This window comes from Muntiacus reevesi, chromosome 3 (assembly GCF_963930625.1).
Source record: "Muntiacus reevesi chromosome 3, mMunRee1.1, whole genome shotgun sequence".
NCBI classification, from domain to species: Eukaryota; Metazoa; Chordata; class Mammalia; order Artiodactyla; family Cervidae; genus Muntiacus; species Muntiacus reevesi.
The window spans coordinates 168,452,643-168,460,624 of record NC_089251.1 but is presented as its reverse complement, the minus strand read 5'-3'; positions in this window follow the sequence as shown (position 1 = coordinate 168,460,624).

Here is a 7,982-nt window from a genome sequence, read left to right as displayed (position 1 = left end):
GAACTGAAAGAAGGAAAGAATGGTCAGGATTCATATTCTCCCCTCCCTCTCTCTCCCGCCCACCTTCTCTGCACTGGCAGTGACCTTCTACCAAAGGTCATGGCTCCTGATGAGTAAGCCCCACTCCAGCTGGCACATTCTCCCTGGGTTCTAAGGACCTCCCCCTCCCCTAACTCTCCATCCTGTTGCTGATTCTGGGATGCTTCACCACCCCTCTGGAATCTCCGCATCTACTGACACTTCTGCAAATAATTCACTCATGAGACTCTCACCCATGACTCTTTCAAGGGTGCCATCTGTTTCCTGCAATGACCATGACCAGCACTGGGCATCAATGACTTTTTTAGCCTTCGTATCAATACATCAAGCAGTTCACTCTCTTACGAAGGAGAGTAAATTAGAAAAGAATAGGCCAACCGCAGGGTGCACATCTTTACATAACTCGTGAAATAACGAAGGCATTGCTGCAAAGAAAATTAAAGAAAGCTGTTTCACTGTGTACATTACTAATCGAGGCAGTAGGAAAGGAATGTTATGAAAAGTAGGAATGTTTGCTATGTTCAGGATCCGTGATAACCATGGATTGTTGCCTGTTGAAGGCACATGAGTAATTCACAACAGACTTGAACATGCACATGCCACAATTCTTCCATTTTTAATGAAACTTAAGAACCTGGCAAGCAGTGGAAATTAGAAACATATGTATTCAATTACTTTATTATGCCTTGTTTAATGAGAAATATTTTCTATAATCAAATGTATTGTACATTCTTTTTTTAACACTGACTGGGTGGGGGGTTTAGGAGAGAATGGATAAACGTAAAGGTATGGCTGAGTCGCTTTGCTGTTCACCAGAAACTACCACAACATTGTCAACTGGCTACATCTCAATAATAAAAAATTTAAACTTTGGGAAAAAATAAAATAATAAAATTAAATGAAAAAAGAAATAATAGCTCATGAATAAAACTGGTCAGAGACGTAAGAGTTTAATTTTTACTGGATATTTGACACCTTTTGTCCCCCAAATAGGTTTAAATTTGCTTTTTTAAAATAACCAACTAATTTCCTGGATGTAAGGAAGAGCAAGGGATTCTCAGAATTGAAAAGCAGCTGCTATTCTCTTTCGAACAGAAAAACACACATACTCAGAAACACAGGATTGAATTAAGCATCATTTAGCCTTTGATTCTTTGTACATTAAATTTTATTTTAAAAATAATGAAACGAATACCTACAGACCCACTATGCTAACCAAGGGCTAGAATATGACTGATGAGTCACAAATCCAACCCAGCTGGGCTTCTGGAGTCCCCTGTCCAGGGCCAGTCAGGGCAGGGTGTCTCCTTAACCATCGACCATGATCAACCGGGCCAACCTCCTGCACATCCAGCTATTCTTGCCCTTTGTGGACTCGGGTGAAAGGCTATGCAGCATAGCATGGGTGCTGGCATTTTGAGCAGTCACTAAAGAGAAGTAAGTGACACAATAAAACAGTACACGGACTTCCCACAGGTTGCCCTGACCCAGAAGATAAATCCTCCCTTCAGCCTCCCCTCTTGGAGATATGAGCCTCACTGAGTGGAACACAGTGCCTGGAGACCCGCTGTGTGTCTTCTGGGCTAATCTGAGAAGTGACTGTGGGTATCTCTTTGTGTTTTAGCCTGCTCAAATGCCTTAACAAAGTCCCGCAGACTGGACAACTTACGCTGCAGGAATTTATTGTCTCACAGTTCTGGAGCCCAGGAGTCTGAGATCAGGGCGTCAGCGGGGTTATTTTTTAACTGAGGTCTCACCCCTTGGCTTGTAGACGGCCGTCTTCTCCCTGTGTCTTCACATGGTCCTTTCTCTGTGCACATACATGTCTGTGTGCAAATTCCCTCTTTCAAGGACACAACATTGATGGATCCAAGTAGGGGCCATCCTACTTGGACCTTAACTGAGTAAGACCTTACTGCTTCTTTGAAGATCTGACCCCCAAATCTAGTTCTGTTCTAAGATACTGGGGTTAGGACTTCAATACATGAATTTGTGGGGGAGACACAATTCAGCCCATAACACTCTGTTGCTTCACATCTTCTGCCTCCCTTCCTTTTCTTCTCACTCCAATTGCCCTGAGCTTTAACTTGCAAATAAAGCATCAATACTTTCATCCTTGACTCCAGAGAGAGCTGAGTTAATACAAGAATTCATTATGTATATCTGCCTGTGGGTTCCTTCATTTCCTATGCTCTTGCCATCCCACAAGAGATACCAACAACCCGATGAGTGTTTTCATCCCCTCTCTTTTCTCTCTTCACTTATATGTTATATCTAAATAATATTTTCTTTGGTGTTGCCTGTCTTAGAATGTGATAAAGAGTGTTACACTATATGCTGCATTCTGGTACTTTTTCCACTCAACATTACATTGATAAAATTCCATCTCTTTGATGTGAACAGCTATCATTCATTCATTTTCACTAGCTGCAGACTGTTCCATTTTAAGAATAAGCCACAGTATAAACATTTTCTGCTGACAGACATCAGCAGAAGGCAAGCAAACAAAGGCAAGCAAGCACAAACAGGCCTCTTAGAGACCACGTGCTAAGGACCCTCAGAAAAAGCAGCAGAAGGAACATGGGTCTTTCTGTCATTTTCACAGAGAACAGCAGACAGAGGTCCTACAGAGCCCAACCTCGGTCTCTGGAAGAGAGTCCTTTGACCTGTGGGGCTTTCAAGCTGCATCTTTAAGGAAGCAGCAGGCCCTCCCCTGGCATGATCAGGGTGCAGGATTGCAGCTGAGCCGCAGAGTTGCTCCCTTACCATTGGGGGTCAGGAAACAACCCGCCATTCGTTCCCCTGGTAGACCCAGGTAAGTAGGTTCGAAGCCTTGCACATGATCAGATTTTACTGCCCTAAATGACAGGTCATAGTTATCTTCTATGGAGCTCTGCAGGAGCCCACCTCCTTTACGGGGATAAGAGCTTATAAGGAATCAATCTTTGACCTGTTAGTATTTATGTCTCCTGTGTGCACATTTAGTCGCTCAGTCATGTCTCTTTTGCAACCCAACTCCATGGACTGTAGGCCGCCAGGCTCTCTGTCCATGAGAAGCTCTAGATAAGAACACTGGAGTAGGTTGCCAGTCCCTTTTCCAGGGGATCTTCCCAAGCCAGGGATCGAACCCAGATCTCTGGAGTCTCCTGCGTTGGCAAGTGGATTCTTAACCATGAGCCACCTGGGAAGCCCATTGACATCTCAGGTCATTACCGTTTTATTCTCCAGTACATATTCCCAGGAGTGAACCTGCCAGAGCAGACGGTATGAACATTCACTGCTAATTCAACCTCGTACCAGCAATGATCCTCTGAGCACATCCACGGATCCCCATAATATTTCTCAGTTACTTCATTTCTGATAATCAGTTAGATATGGAAGACTATCTCCCTGTGGCTTTGATTTAGACTCCCCTGATGACTAATGAGTAGTTTTTCATGTGCATATGGATGATTTGTGGGGTTTTTTGTGAAATGTTTTTTGCTCATTTTTGTCCTGATTTGTCTTTCTCTAACCAATTTGTAAGGATTATTTATATACTCTAGATGAATCTTTAAGATTTGTTATCTTCCCTCAATTTTTAATTTATTTTTGGCCAAGTTGTGTGGCATGTGGAATCTTAGTCCCCCGACCAGGGATCAAATCTGTGGCCCCTGCTTTGGATGTCTTAACCACTGGACCTCCAGGGAAGTCTCAATGTTGTCTTTTATAGTTGGCCTTTTTATTGTCTTGTATAAGAAATCCTTCCTTATCTCAATGTCATAAAAATATATAAGCCTAAAAATAGTGTGTGGACCAAAGAATAAATAATAACAGAAATTTTAAATTAGTTGGAATTCAATGATAATGAAAACATTACACACCAAACCTTGTAAAATATAGCAAACGTAATGCTTTGAAGGAAATCTTTAGCCTTGAGTGTTAACATGAGACAAGAAAAATCATATATTAATGAACTAAGTATCCAACTTAGGGAACATGGCAGAGACCATTAGTTCTCACCAATATCCCTTCCCAAACCTCCCTTGTAGTAAGGTGGCCACGAATGTCATTTCTAGGCCAAAACGGTTAACTACTCAGTTTCACTTTCTCGTGTCTCATACCCCAGTCTACCAGATGGAGGATGCCAGGGAAAGCTTGAAGCCCCAAGTTGGAAAAACCAGAGACAGAAGTGTGGCCTGAGTCCCTGAGTCACTGGTTGGAGCAGGGCCATGGTAGAGTGTTTTCCATCCTGGAACACCCACCGTGGACTTTGCACATGAGAAAATGTAAAGTCTTGGTGTGGTAAGTCAGTGAGATATCGGGGGTGTTACAGTATGAATCTAAAACAAGAAATTTTAAAAACCCAGCAAAACCCAAAGGAAATGGAAGGAGAAAAGAAAAAAGCAAAGAGCAATGAAATGGAAAACAAAGAATCAGCAGACTCAGCAGAGGGACAACTGTTCCTTCCTGAGCCTTAGAAAACCCATCAGGTAATTGATTGCCCAACCCTGGCCTTGGACCCCTTGTCAAACGTGTTTCCACCTCTCCACTCTATTCGAAAGAACATACTGTGAGTTTCATATATGAAACTGAATGGGCTGGAGTACTTGTTTCTTGTTCTTCCAATTGGCAAATAAATGTGCTATGCTTTCTCAACGTGGGAAGAGGGAGTTGAGGTGGAATGAGCAGACCCAGCAAATCCAAGGAACAAGGGTGGCCAGGGTTTGAACTGCACCAAGAAAACACAAAGGACAAACAGCAGAAAAAGAGGCCAAAAGTAGAGAGTGAAGGTGAACAAAAGGGCAAGAGGAAGAAAAGTGAGCAGGAAGCAGGGTTTCCTGGGGCACTCGGGGGAGGGGCTCCCCATGCAAGAAGAGACAGAAGCAGAGTAGCCACTGTCATTTGAGCGCACAAAGTATTTCCCACTGCCAAGAGAGGATCCCACTTCCCATATAATAAGCATAGTCTACATTTTCAGCTAATTCAACAAGAGCACTTTTGATCAAAGGGAAGAAAAGAAAAGAAAAGTAAAAGTGAAAGTCTCTCAGTCATGTCTGACTCTTTGCAACCGGGTGGACGGTTCATGGAATTCTCCAGGCCAGAATACTGGAGTGGGTCGCCTTTCCCTTCTCCAGGGGATCTTCCCAACTCAAAGTACACAGCTGTCTTCATTGGCGCAAGCAGCCCTCCAGAGGTCCAGGAATCAGCACCATCACTAATTTTGATCTGGAAAGGAGTTTATTTAATCATCTGATACTTCTTCCTTTTTAACTTCATTGTTGGTCTTTGAGCTACATCCTAGTGGAATGTCTCCTGCTACCTGTCATCCGTTTGGAGAGTCAGATTCCGGAGGGGAGCATATTTTCTGCTTGTCTTCATACATCAACAGAGTAGATTTCCACAGGCTCAGGTGAGTCCCGTGTAGCCTCAAGCAGAGGACATCATTTTAAAGCTAGACTTTCAGGTCTGAAGACGGTATGGGCAGCACTGCTGGTTGTCTCTAAAACATGGCAACAATATTCTCAGTAATTCTATCACTGAATCTCTTAGGAAGAAATTCTAGACAGAATTTCACTGTCTCATCAACAGCTTTAGTATTTATACACTTGATTTTCTCAGGTCCAAACTAGTCTCCTTCGACCAAACGTCACACAACTGAAATTGTCCTCCATCTTGCCTAAATTTCTAGAAAGGCCCTTTTGCCCCAACTCCCCACTACTAATTTTCCTATGGTTAATTTGAAACTGCCTGTAAGATTCTTAAATGAGTCCTCTGTAGACTTCTGCAAGTGCTTACATTTTCAGCTGTTACTGTAATCCTGTAAGCAAAGGAGCTATTGTTGACAGCCTAAGTTTATTCGTCCTATAAATATGATGAAGTTCTGACACCTGGTATAATGTTTTCCTTTTGGCATGAGAGTTTATGTCATGAAATTCTAAATGTAGTAGTATGCAAAAAAAATCTTAATATAAAATCTTTTTTCTCACTTAAAAATTTAATTTTTTTTAATTTTTTCCCAACTGTACAGTCATTAATTTTACTATCTAGTTACCTCAATAATATTGACTCTACCCACGATATGAGTTAAAGAGATCCTGCTTTAGAAGGGTTCACAGTCCAAGCTGGACAGCCAAACATTTAACAGAAGGAGTCAATGCTACAGAAAAACAGCAGAGACCAGTGAATTCCCTCCAGAGCAAGTTCAAGGAAGGCTTCATAGCAATGACCTTGGGAGTCACCTTGGGGGCTGGACCTAGAAGGACGAGTCCATCCTCAGGTTGAAAACCCAGGAGTAACTGCTAGGTCAGGGGTTTCATGGAGAAGGCAATGGCACCCCACTCCAGTCCTCTTGCCTGGAAAATCCCATGGGCGGAGGAGCCTGGTAGGCTGCAGTCCACGGGGTCTCGAAGAGTCGGACACAACTGAATGACTTCACTTTCACCTTCATGCATTGGAGAAGGACATGGCAACCCACTCCAGTGTTCTTGCCTGGAGAATCCCAGAGATGGCAGAGCTTGGTGGGCTATAGTCTATGGGGTCACACAGAGTTGGACATGACTGAAGCAACTTAGCAGCAGCAGCAGGGATTTCTGGAATAGCATTAACTAAAATTAACTAGTTGTTAACTAACACACTAACAAAAGCTTACACCCTGATCATTTGTATTTTATGTTACCTAAAGAGTTTCATTCAATTAACATCCATGAACAGTGTCGGATTTTTGGGGGGCGGGCTCCAAAATCACTGCAGATGGTGATTGCAGCAATGAAGTTAAAAGACACTTACTCCTTGGAAGGAAAGTTATGACCAACCTAGATAGCATATTAAAAAGCAGAGACATTACTTTGCCAACAAAGGTCTATCTAGTCAAGGCTACGGTTTTTCCAGTGGTCATGTATGTATGTGAGAATTGGACTGTGAAGAAAGCTGAGCGCCGAAGAATTGATGCTTTTGAACTGTAGTGTTAGAGAAGACTCTTGAGAGTCCCTTGGACTGCAAGGAGATCCAACCAGTTCATCCTAAAGGAGATCAGTCCTGGGTGTTCATTGGAAGGACTGATGCTGAAGCTGAAACTCTAATACTTTGGCCACCTCATGTGAAGAGTTGACTCATTGGAAAAGACCCTGATGCTGGGAGGGATTGGGGGCAGGGGGAGAAGGGGACGACAGAGGATGAGATGGTTGGATGGCATCACCAACTCAATGGACATGAGTTTGAGTAAACTCTGGGAGTTGCTGATGGACAGGGAGGCCTGGCGTGCTGCGATTCATGGGGTCACAAAGAGTCGGACACGACTGAGCAACTGAACTGAACTGATCTCAATTATTCAGAAGTTTTGGATGAGTCAAAATTCAAAAATGATAAAAGTTTATGATTGGATGCACTCTGAATAATAGAGTATTATTTTAATATTAGCTTGATTTATCAGCATATTTTCTCTTTAACCGCATCCTCCCCCAACTTTCTTCAACAGAATAATGTATGAAATAAAGGAAATCTGAGCATTTCCCCATCTCCTAGTTGACTGAATGACTTTGCCTCCCATCCCTGGTTTAAAGTGGTACCCCTAAATTTATTTCTGTGTCTCATATAATTAGAAGAAAAAAAGGGGATCATGTGGAATGGTTTCTGTGTTGGAAATTCTCAGGAAAAAGGACTCTTTCATACATGTAAAACTAAGAGATTGGGTTGCCTTTGTAGGAAGTGAAAAGGACTGTCCTCACGTGCTACTCCCAACTAATGCTCCGGTAGGTCCAGGGAGATATACGGAAAGAACTTCCTTGAGAGGGTCAAAGGGAACTAGAAAATGGTTATTATGCTTGACTTTCTTTTCTTTTTTTTTTTGCATTTTGCCTTTCAACCATCTGTCCCTTTCATTATAGGGGACTGGAATGCAAAAGTAGGAAGTCAAGAAACGCCTGGAGTAACAAGCAAATTTAGCCTTGGAGTATGGAATGAAG